Raw genomic sequence first — 12906 nt, forward strand, 5'->3', positions numbered from 1 at the left:
CTGGACAGAGGAAGATAGGAAAAAGTGTTATGGATAGACAAAGTTTGAGGTGTTCGGATCACAAAGAAGAACATTCATGAGACCAAATGAAAAGATGCTGGAGGAATGCTTGATGCCATCTGTCAAGCCTGGTAGAGGCAATGTAATGGTCTGGAGGAGCTTTGGTAGTGGTAAAGTGGGAGATCTGTACAAGCTAAAAGGGAAGGAAGAAGGAATGCTATCAATACATTTTTTAACACCATGCCATAACTAGTGGACAGCGCTTGATTGGAACCAGTTTTCTCCGACAACAGAACAATGACTCAAAGCACAACTCCAAACTATGCAAAAACTATTTAGAGAAGAAGCAGTCAGCTGGTATTCTGTCTATAATGGAGTGGCCAGCACAGTCACCGGATCTCAACCCTATTGAGTAAAAAGTGCCCATCAAAGCAATCCAACTTGTGGGAGGTGATCAGGAAGCAATGGGAGAAATCTCTTCAGATGACCTCAACAAACTAACCACTAAGATGTCAAAGGTGTGCAAGGCTGCAATTGCTGCAAATAGAGAATTCCCAATTATTAATAACACAATTAGTACTTTGATTAAAATTCATAATTTTTAACCGTCAGTTACTATAATTCCTATTCATTTTGCCACATTTCCTATTCAAACTAATTTCATGCACGTTTTCATGGAGAAAATGACATTTCTAAGTGACCCCAAACTTTTGAACCAGGTACACTCAGTTATTCATAGGGAATAGAAAAAGTGGGTTGGATCTGAGTGGCAGGGGCACAGACGTACCACAGGCAGGCAGTGCAAATTAAACTAACTTCCTCCAACCCTGCTTACTATTTACAGTGCTGGTTCAGTTCCTGCTCTTAGTTTCAACCGCAGTTTGAAGAAATCCAGTCAGCGTCCAATTTAAAAGGCCTCCTCCGCCTGTCGGACTAGCACAAACAAATACTGTTTCTTAAATAGTCAGGTGGTGCTTCCCCATCAAGTCTGTTTTTCTCTTTTTTGGTCTAGGCTAAATATTGATGCTGGTGACTGGTAACGATGGCGAAAACAGGACTGACTTCCGTTCCGACCTGCTCGAGACAAACTCTAAAAACAGGAAGACCCAGCAGAGGAGTGGAAGTGGAGAGATAAAGAGAGAGAAAGAGATAGAGAGATCGTGAGAATGAGAATTTAAGATTAGAAGATGGTGTGCAACTGTGTTTGTGTTTGTTTGTGGATGTGTATTTGTTTGTGCATGCGTGAATGTGGCTTTAAACTGGTAATCCCCTTATTAGTCTAGCAAGCAGCAGAGCTACATCTCTCTCTATACCTGTAAGAAACAGCAGGAAAACATCTCCTAGTTCTGAGTTAAAACCACATACAGCCCAGTCTATGACATGATATATGACATGGGCAAATAGGATTTCCAGAGAAGTGACTCTGCCTTCTGTCACAACAGTATGTAGCTGACAATGCACAGGCCATATATGACAATAAAAATCACCACGGAAAGTTTATATTTGGCAACGAGTCCAGTAATGGTGTTTTCCTCTTGGACCAGTTCCAAATAACTAGTTCACCCAGCAAAACAAAACACAACAATTGATACGCAAACACTTATGAAACCAAACCATTTCCCGTCATAATGTAGACGCAACCATCACAGGGCAAGAGAAATCCAAACAAGACAAAGCTACCATTCATTACCCATCAGTTAAAGAAGCCATAACTACAACAATCGAAGGCGGTCGTATATGTGAAATACCAACGTATTTTCAAAAGGGCCGACCACTAGCCGGCCAAAAGCAATGCATATGCAAATCCGACGGCATTTAAGACGCTTGGATAGGCTCTTTGCTAGCTGTAGTGGGGAGGTCAACCAAGGAGGTTTCCTGCATTCACAGCCAAACACAATGTGAGGAAGTGTTTCTGGACCACTGGACCTGCAAGGCCCTCTGGCCCTGTACCTGGTTAAATAGCCAGGGAAAAGCTTCTCTGTGTTCTCATCATAGCACGTCAAGCCGTACACACACACACACACACCAACACACACACACACACACACCAACACACACACAAAAAGGCACACAGGCAGGTACACAATTCTATGTTGCAAAGGGAAGGATTTCAAGTCCATGTGCTAAAACCATCAGGCCTGAGGAAGAGAGAGGAGGGGGAGGTGTAGCAGAGGAGGCGGTCAGCCCTCCTGTACCCGGGTTCACCTGAGGATGTGTCCACTGGACTGGTCCTGATTAAGGCACCAGCCGTCAGGGTGTCTTAATCCCTGCCGTGTATTGTAATGCCCCGTGGGTTACTGCTATGTACAAATGCACTTACTGTAAAAGTAACGCACACAAACAGATGCATACACGTGCACACGTCTGAAAACAAACATAAGAGAGTTGGAAGCTTTGGACGTTATGCGCTTTGCAGTCCACTTTTTCAATGTGATGTCCAGGCTAAACTCCTAAACTCCCAAACTGGCCCAACTGAAATCATGGTACCAACAGTAATTATCCCCTTCAATTCTTATTACAACAACACAACTCACTAGGAATGAACCGATACGAAAATTCTTCATATACCACAACTGGCAAATGTTGATACCCGACGTTTTGTCAGGTTTTGTCATTTCCTGGCATCAATTCAATAAAAATTTTGCTTCGGACGAATTTCAACAAATGGAAATTCAATCATAAAATTGTAAGATCCAGGCGGGAGGACACAGACAAAGGGAGAACGGAGGGCTTTCATAAAAATAAATAAGAAGTAACAAAACTAATACAAGGAAAGGACAACATTACAAAAGGAAGTGGATCCAAATACTTGACAGACAAGATGCACCAAGGAAGGAGGAACATAAATAGAGCCAGTGAGAAACACAGGTGATGCCAACAACAACAAACAGGTGTCCGTGCTAAAAATTTTGGAGAGAGGGAGTTGACTCTATAGAAGGGGGTTCTAAACTCCGAGCCTGGGGACCCAGACCACTGCTTTTCATCTATTCTACCTGATGGTTACTTGCATTCACCCGGTGTCCCAGGTCTAAATTAATCTATATTTAGAGAGCTAGAATGAAAACCAGCAGGACTTTGGGTTCCGAGACTTGCAGTTGAGAACCACTGATCTGAAAGATGTGACACTAGACTCACAAAAATAGGTCTGACGAAAAACACACATTCTCTTTCTGTAATTGTAAATATTTTTTATTCCTAGGTATAAATGTCAGAAATAAGGTTTTAAACTTACTTAACAAAATTGATAATTATATTTTTCCTTAATGTCCGATACCAACTGCTTGATGATATATAGTGGGGCAAAAAAGCATTTAGTCAGCCACCAATTGTGCAAGTTCTCCCACTTAAAAAGATGAGAGGCCTGTAATTTTCATCATAGGTACACTTCAACTATGAGAGAAAATGAGGGAAAAAAATCCAGAAAATCTCATTGTAGGATTTTTTATGAATTTATTGGTAAATTATGGTGGAAAATAAGTATTTGGTCAATAACAAAAGTTCATCTCAATACCTTGTTATATACCCTTTGTTGGCAATGACAGAGGTCAAACGTTTTCTGTAAGTCTTCACAAGGTTTTCACACACGGTTGCTGGTATTTTGGCCCATTCCTCCATGCAGATCTCCTCTAGAGCAATGATGTTTTGGGGCTGTCACTGAGCAACACAGACTTTCAACTCCCTCCAAAGATTTTCTATGGGGTTGAGATCTGGTGACTGGCTAGGCCACTCCAGGAACTTGAAATGCTTCTTACGAAGCCACTCCTTCGTTACCCGGGCAGTGTGTTTGGGATCATTGTCATGATGAAAGACCCAGCCACGTTTCATCTTCAATACCCTTGCTGATGGAAGGAGGTTTTCACTCAAAATCTCACAATACATGGCCCATTTCATTCTTTCCTTTACATGGATCAGTCGTCCTGGTCCCTTTGCAGAAAAACAGCCCCAAAGCATGATGTTTCCACCCCCATGCTTCACAGTAGGTATGGTGTTCTTTGGATGCAACTCAGCATTCTTTCTCCACCAAATACGACAAGTTGAGTTTTTACCAAAAAGTTATATTTTGGTTTCATCTGACCATTTGACATTCTCCCAATCCTCTTCTGGACCATCCAAATGCTCTCTAGCAAACCTCAGACGGGCCTGGACTGGCTTAAGCAGGGGGACACGTCTGGCACTGCAGGATTTGAGTCTCTGGCGGTGTAGTGTGTTACTGATGGTGGCCTTTGTTACTTTGGTCCCAGCTCTCTGCAGGTCATTCACGAGGTCCCCCCATGTGGTTCTGGAATTTGTGCTTGTGATCATTTTGACCCTACGGGGTGAGATCTTGTGTGGAGCCCCGGATCGAGGGAGATTATCAGTGGTCTCTTATGTCTTCCATTTTCTTATAATTGCTCCCACAGTTGATTTTTTTCACACCAAGCTGCTTACCTATTGCAGATTCAGTCTTCCCAGCCTGGTGCAGGTCTACAATTTAGTTTCTGGTGTCCTTTGACAGCTCGTTGGTCTTGGCCATAGTGGAGTTTGGAGTGTGACTGTTTGAGGTTGTGGACAGGTGTCTTTTATACTGATAAAGAGTTCAAACAGGTGCCATTAATACAGGTAACGAGTGGAGGACAGAGGAGCCTCTTAAATAAGAAGTTACAGGTCTGTGAGACCCAGAAATCTTGCTTGTTTGTAGGTGACCAAATACGTATTTTACAGATAACTTCATAAGAAATCCTACAATGTGATTTTCTAGATTTTTCTTTCTCATTTTGTCTCTCATAGTTGAATTGTACCTATGATGAAAATTACAGGCCTCTCTCATCTTTTTAAGTGGGAGAACCTGCACAATTGGTGGCTGACTAAATACTTTTTGCCCCACTGTATGTGCCCCTGCTCATTTCATAGCTGATGTGTGGTAGAGTTCTGGAACAATTTAGCTATGTGGATAGGTGCTACATATTTGAATGAGGTGAGTTACTCCCTTTACAAGATAAAGCACTTTGAAAACCTCACTTGGTAGAAAGGTGCTTTATGAATCCAATTGTTTTTGTTTATAGTTATGTACTGTACAATCAAATCTGACATCTACTTAGCATAGACATGGAATGAAATATTGGGCAGCCCAACTTTCAAATAGGCCGAAAGTATATTTAATCTCTGGCTCAACCAAATACTGTTCAAGGTTTTGAAATAACTGTACATTATTTGCAGTTTGGCCAAAGTGTATGACCTCCGTCTAATCAAAGCAATAAGAATACAGTTTTTTCTTTGTTCCTTCTACGTGAAATATAATGCAGTATAATGCATTACATTTCTTTAACTAAAATATCCAGGCTTGAATAGGAGGTTGTAACCATAGCTACAACAACAACCTGGTAACAGTTCAGTAAGCAGAAGGCCTGTGGATTCCAGAAACCTGTTGTGTGGAGCATTGACAGAGCAGGGAGGTCTGCTTCTGTCGATTATAATAGGGCTGGTTTAGCTGAACACTGCTACTGTACATGGTCATAGACATGTTAAAATAATATTTCAAGAGCAGATTTCCATCTATGTCACGTTGCACATACCTGTTGCTTTTTGTAAAACCAAAACAGGCAGGAAATCTCATCTGTGCTTTTTCTTTAACTTCTGCAATGCTGGTTTTTCTAGCTAGACAGATACATTAAGTAAACTTCAACTAGTGATGAAAACTGTGTGACTAGAAGTTATTTTATCTTTTCACTCTATACAAGCCTCTGTAGGCTAGCTTCCTGTCATGGCGAGAGTGGACATCAAGGTTTTACTGATAACCTTCAAAGCGTTAGCTTTACTTGGTGCCACACATCTCCGTAAGTTGTCCTGTGGTACATACCTAAATATTCTACAGTCAAAAGTCGGTCAGAGCATCTGACCATTAACCGAATTATCCATATGAGAGACACAGAGTCTATTTAAACTCTGACCATCTGGCTCAAGGGTATGAAAGGGAATGACAAAGCACTGGATTGAGAAAACCACCCGCGCTATGATACCCTCTCTCCGACGCAATTACAAGGACTGAGTCACTAGCTTACTCCTGTTTCTCCACGGCAGCTCTGAGAGGGTGCATCGTGTCATGTCAGGCTTTTGTGCCATACTCAATGTGAGTGGAGTCAAGATGAAATCTTTCCATTACATTTTGAGCCCTCTGGGAGTGCGATGTGTTTGCATGCTATACTTGGCCTTCTCTCAGGATAGCTGACGCTACTGGTGCCCCTTTTGTAGTCTGGCGCTATGCTTGGCAAAATGGGTGGAGCTATTTCCTGTCTGTTCGGCCCTGCCCTGGGGTTCAGCTGGACAGTTGGATATTATGGGGACCTGAGCCCAGAGTTTTCGTGGATATAGCAAAAGCTTTATTCCTAATTCCAGTCTGAGTGCTTCTTCTATCCACTGTATCTACAGCTCCATTAAAACATGCTTTTAACGTGTGCCTGTTATCCAGATTTTCTTGCCCTGTCTGCATTTGTTGACAGGTGTAGACAATCAAAAGACACAATGTGACACAATTGTATTTACACCTTAGGCTGTGTTAAGACCTCCGGCTGTGTTTAGACCTCCGGCTGTGATTAGACCTCAGGCTGTGTTTAGACCCCCGGCTGTGTTTAGACCTCCGGCTGTGATTAGACCTCATGTTGTGATTAGACCTCCGGCTGTGATTAGACCTCCGACTGTGTTTAGACCTCAGGCTGTGTTTAGACCTCCGGCTGTGATTAGACCTCAGGCTGTGTTTAGACCTCCAGCTGTGACTAGACCTCAGGTTGTGATTAGACCTCCGGCTGTGATTAGACCTCCGGCTGTGTTTACACCTCAGGTTGTGATTTGACCTTCGGCTGTGATTAGACCACTGTTTGTGATTAGACGTCTGGTTGTGATTAGACGTCTGGTTGTGTTTAGACCTCCGGCTGTGATTAGACCTCCGGCTGTGTTTAGACCTCCGGCTGTGTTTAGACCTCCGGCTGTGTTTAGACCTCCGGCTGTGATTAGACCTCCGGCTGTGTTTACACTTCAGGTTGTGATTAGACCTCCGGCTGTGTTTACACTTCAGGTTGTGATTTGACCACTGTTTGTGATTAGACCTCCGGCTGTGATTAGACCTCCGGCTGTGATTAGACCTCCGGCTGTGTTTACACTTCAGGTTGTGATTAGACCTCCGGCTGTGTTTACACTTCAGGTTGTGATTTGACCACTGTTTGTGATTAGACGTCTGGTTGTGATTAGACCACCGGCTGTGTTAAGACCCCTGATTGTGTTTACACCTCTAGTTGTGATTAAACCTCCGGCTGTGATTACACCTCAGGTTGTGATTAGACCTTCGGCTGTGATTAGACCTCCGGTTGTGATTAGACCTCCGGCTATGATTAAACCTCTGGCTGTGTTTACACCTCGCGGTACATGTTGTTGCCACCATCCGATCAACATAACCACTATCTGGTTGAAATTCCTGAGCTCTATTCATGGTAGAGAAATGTCTCTTAACAACACACAGTGTTCACATTATGATCAGATTTCCTGGTCCCTCCCTCTACGCAAATAATCCCAATTTGCATTGGGCTTCCCACTTATGACACTGTATGAATGAACAGAAAACAGCAAACTTTTACAGTTATTTGTTTTATAAAAATATTATTATTGCATAGATTTGTTAACCAATCGGCGAAATGCTACCCCTCACTTGACCTGTCCAGTATAACTGTATACTGTAAAAATACTGTACATCAGATAATCTCTCCTATCTTCAAAATCAGTCACCACCCAAGCTGTGTTGGGCCGGCCAAAAAGGAGACAGGTTTAAGTAATAATGTAGGGAAAAAGTGCAATACTGTAAAGAATTAAAGGGTCTGGACAGGCTTGATATTCATGCTTGGATGTTTACATAGGACTGCATTGTCTTTATATTATTGTTGACAAGTAAAGTGTAAATCTAAAAGTATCCATAATAGTCTCCAGTATAGTGATTAAGGCTTGCAGAATGCTATGCACTTTGACGCACCAGTTTGGAAATCTGCATTGTTGAGTGGTGCGGGATAGAGTTTAAATATTTGCAGGAATAAATATATAAAAAAATCGCAAAAGAATGGGGTCAAAGTTATATTTAGTATATACAGCTCCGGAAGAAATTAAGAGACCACTGCACCTTTTTGTTTCCTTTCCAAAAAAGTCGAAAAGGAAGGTTTTGAGTGAGGAACAGAAGGGTTAAAATAAATAGACCACTGCAATTTTAACCTTTCTGTTCCTCACTCAAAACTTTCCTTTTCAACTTTTTTGGAAAGGAAAGAAAAAGGTGCAGTGGTCTCCTGAGTTTTTTCCGGTGCTGTACATAAAAAGCACCAATGTGACTGCAGAATGACCATGGTTTGGTTTCCTCGAAACACTTGATCAGTGATAAATCAGTAAGTGTTATCAGGGCTTACAGACTGATATACTCACAGAACTGAGATACAATAGACACAGCAGAGTAAGTGTTTGGAAGGTCAAATTTCAGGGCCTGATTTTCCACCTAGACTCAGGGACGCTGTATTATAAATATTATAACACTATTTCCATATCCGACGGCACCTAAATTCGACTATTCACATATTTATTTGATAGCCCCTCCATACAGTAACGTTCTGAGTGAAGGGTTGTTATTACCTGTCAACTTAATGTGGGTACAATCAGAATGGACATCAGATGCAAATCAGAACCAGAGGTTTTCCAGACCACCTCTGGACGTGGTTGCAAGATGCAAAAAAGATGTATAACAGTAGTGTACACATTTGGCCAACAGTTTATTATTCAGACAGATTATTGAGTGACCTCCTCCATTCAGTCTGGACATTGCTTATATGGTTATGAAAATCTTCCATAAGTTGGATACTGACATTTAATTCAGTTTAAATTCTGCTAGGTTGTGGGCCGGATAGTTCCATGTTCTGGGCCGCTGCCTCTGGGACATGTGCTGTTGCCCCGTGGGTTCGAAACCATCTCCATATTTCGTCACTGTCTCTCTATCATAGAAAAGTTATAATTATCTGCTAGTACATCAGTCTACCAACCCTCAACTTTGCTACTAATTTTAATCAGTGTTTCAGAAGAACTCAAACCATTTTGTTCTCCCAGGATGTCACTAGCCCCCTCAAAACATAAACATAATCTGACAGCATATTGCAGTTATTTCCCCATTTTCGTACATTTTATTTTTCTGGCCATTTCTGAAAATTTTCCTGACAAATCGCTAAGAGTAATGCACAGATGTCTGACAAACTGATTAGTAGAGGTGCATAGTTTTTTTATTTATTTATTTTTAATAAAATAAATCACTCTACAGGCTAATTTATGATTTACACCTTATTACTTTAGAATAATACTAAGACAATACTAAACCAGGAGGTTTGAATCCTAAATGTTGATTGGCTGATAGCCATGGTATATGACACTGTATACCGCGGATATGCCACCACATCAATTTCTTCTGCCATAATTATAAATAGGTAACTTATTTATAACAGCAGTAAGTAAGGGTTTGTGTTATATTGGTCACCTCACCCCTTCATACCTTACTGCTTAAATATATGTGTAAACATCCATACGTGACCATCAAACTTGTCGAGACCTGTTTGGAATTATCCCCTGCGACAAACACTTTGCAAACTAATCTGTTATTCAAACCTGTTTCCGTTTCCAGGCTACAGTTTGTATTAGGGCCAAGGTGTTCTTTTTTATCTTTTTCGTACACACGTTTAGATTCTCTGAGAGAGATTCTCTGAATATTAGGGTTGAGCTACAGATATAGTTATCCCTGGTCTTAAATTGTTGGACCAGAAAAGTAGGCGGTAATGAGAGCAGTATATTAACTATCAAACCCTTACTGTTTTTTGCTGACGTTCCAGTTCATACTTGTCATGAATAAATTGGCACAAAAGGCTAAAAACTTGATTTTGCTTTGTCATTATTGTGTCTAGATCGACGGCAAAAATAATAAGTCTAAAACACAACAAGATTTAAAGACATTGAAGGGGTCTGAATAAGTTCTAAAGGCACTATGAGTTGAGTGTGATTCCCCATGTCCTATGATCACTGGCACAAGTTATAAAACTTTCCCACAGTTATATTTGGCACACCGTGACACAAGAAATAAATAGAAAACCGTCTGAATGATTTCCGAAAGGCACTGTACATCACCACTGTGTTCATGCTACCCAGTCTGAAAGTGATCTCATTGATGGGGGGGCGACAACATCATAAACACTGCTTATATGGACCTAAAGACAGAAAGCAAGTGGGCTTGGGAAAATCTAAGTGGCACATGGCCCACCAGAATGAAACTAGAGTCACTCACACTAATGCGTCCACGTGCACGGGGACCTATGGCTTCCACTTCACGACCACGATTCAGACAGCACAACACTTCTTAAACTCTCCTCATCTCTGCAGTGTAATCTGCCCCATTCACAGCATCACATCTGAGGACCCAAGCCTACGGGTGACACCATCAAGGGTCGGTTCAGGGGGGGCCCGGCTTTCCTATAACACCTACAATCATTTGACATATAAGCACGGGATTATAAACAAGTGTTCACATTAGAAACAGCTGTCCGACAAATTATATTGCACATTCATGTAGGTTAGTTATGGTTTAGTACATTTTCTGTGTAGTGACACTGTAATTAATTACACTCCTATTGGATAGTATAGAACAAACAGTACACACCCAACCACAACAAAATCACAGTAGCCTGGTTCAATGCCTGTCTAGTTGGACACTGTTGACCATGCAAGTTTGTCAACAACTTAAAACTGGTCTGGGACCAGGCTACCAGTGCCCTCGGTAACAGCACACAAGAAACCCCAGGAAACCGGAATCTAAAACAAGGAAGCAGAAATGCACCCTGGGCCGCTGCGTTAGAGTCCATCCAAGACAAAACACACATCGCCCACAGAGCCAGAGCTTCAATCAGGCATTGTTATCAGACTGTTGTTATTATCTCAGGAGAAGAAAACAACCTTTGTTTTTACTTGTGTCTTCCCGTTATGGCCAGTGTGTCTGAACAGGTATGATGGCAAGGAGCTTAAAAATAACTTCTCAATCATGTGTCTCTTCTCTACAATAGGCTGCCTATCTATCTCAATTAATGTCTGTTATGAACAATACAAAACCTTCAGAGATGGCAACAAGCCAAACACAAAGAAAATTACAAAACAACAACTGCAGTCAACAGGGAATTTTGGACGCAGTATTTGCAGCCTAGTTGTATTGCACTTTGCAATCTATTCCATACGTGAATTGGGGAATCAAATAAAACAAGCAATGAACCTCTATAGAGATGCTTTAAGTTAATGCCCAAAATAATACAGACCCTAAAATGCCACATTGGCTGAGAACAATTCTTCATGCCTGTTTACATTAGAAAATGGCTCATTCATGCCGACATGAGCTGATGACTAATGCTTCAAAATATGCTTGAAAGCCGGGCTGGCACCAGAGGTGGTGTTTCAAGTCCCAATGTAACTTGGCAGTAAAACACATTCTGGGACTCAGCAGTTTTTCTTGATCTAGTTACCATAACAGTCAAAATCAGGACCTTCTCATTCGATGAGATTCATTTATTGTAAAAAAAAAAATCTTATAATAATTATGACAAAAATACAATAGGCTTAAAATGGGCTATGAAGACAGTTTTCTAATCGAGTCTCGTGGTTCTTACCCCTGGAAAAAACTGCTGGACTTGGACAGGAGGAAAAACCTGTCAAATTTCAACACTGTGAAAGGCAGAAAAACTTGCAAACATCCAGTACACAGAAAATAGGGATGAACAGTAAAACCAACAGGGATCCAGTGAATCATTTTGAATTGAACATGTAGGTAGCAGATCACGTTTGAATATCAAATGGATACTATTAAAATGTTCTTGCGAACAAATCGCCAATAAACATGTTACTTCTCTTATCCCGGCCAGAGGGATATGCTACACAATGTGCTCTTTATGCGACCTGTTGTTGAGACAGACACATCAACACGTTTCCATGCAGTAGGGCTCCATGATGTCTAATCGCTAATGTTTAGTTGTAGGTTACTATCTATATTATAGAATTTTAGGCACAGTCTGTCGGGAAGTGAACTGCTATCCCGCTGCACTTCATAAACAGGATAACCCAGTAGGGAGCGCGCCTTGAGCACTTCGCACATCCCCACCCGCACGACCAACGATTTCCGTTAATCGGATTGGTCAAGACACGCACAGAACATGCATCAGCGCTCTGCACTGAAGGACCAAGACATTTCACGCTAGACGACAATTCTGTCCAAAAAATATTATATTTTAACCGCATTGCGTCTATGAATTTCATTAAACCAGTTATTGAAAAGACCGTGGCAAATGGTGCCTCTCTTTTTCCGCTTCAACTTGTTCTGATTTTACTTTTACAGTATTTATTTTACAAAAAAGCAACTTGATCATTATACATCTTACTGTAAAACATTTAAAACATGTACACATCTCCTAAACACCATGTAAATACGCCTTTTTCTTTTAACAAATATACTATTTACCTGCCGTTTGGTTCAGCAAAAAAATCCATATGCTTTCAAGGAAGACAACAAACACTAGTTTTTCTCCGGTACGGTGCTCTGCTACTTTGTGTGAAAGCAGTACGCTGGGTTAGTACAGTACGACAACGCCCACAACAAGACAAAAGTTTTATTTAGCCAATTATTAGATGGCACAGATTTGTTTATGGAAACTTGACTATAACCAATCAAATAGAACTATAGTAGGCCCTATATGGATATTTGTAGGTACGTTACACGTTGAACATTTCATAACGAATAGAAAAATAGAAAATAAGAAACTAAGGGAAAAATTCTAATAATTGGATTGTGTGGTAGTATTCCTCTAAATATTAATATAGCATAGTGAACATTAA

General features: G+C 41.1%; 1 protein-coding gene across 2 annotated transcripts in view; it reads right to left on the reverse strand.

Annotated features, from left to right (window-relative positions):
• The window catches only part of LOC105012281 (phosphoinositide 3-kinase regulatory subunit 6), a 37364-nt gene extending 24520 nt beyond the window's left edge, over window positions 1-12844 (reverse strand). Inside the window, exon 1 of one of the 2 annotated variants that reach the window (XM_010872995.3) lies at window positions 12533-12844. The gene's annotated coding sequence lies outside the window, so the exon portion shown is untranslated. Of the gene's footprint in view, window positions 1-10321; window positions 10422-12532 lie in introns of those variants that run through there. The other variant, XM_010872996.3, reaches the window with a different exon arrangement.
• Window positions 12845-12906: the final 62 nt, after the last annotated feature.

The sequence above is a fragment of the Esox lucius genome, chromosome 9 (assembly GCF_011004845.1).
Source record: "Esox lucius isolate fEsoLuc1 chromosome 9, fEsoLuc1.pri, whole genome shotgun sequence".
Taxonomy (NCBI): Eukaryota; Metazoa; Chordata; class Actinopteri; order Esociformes; family Esocidae; genus Esox; species Esox lucius.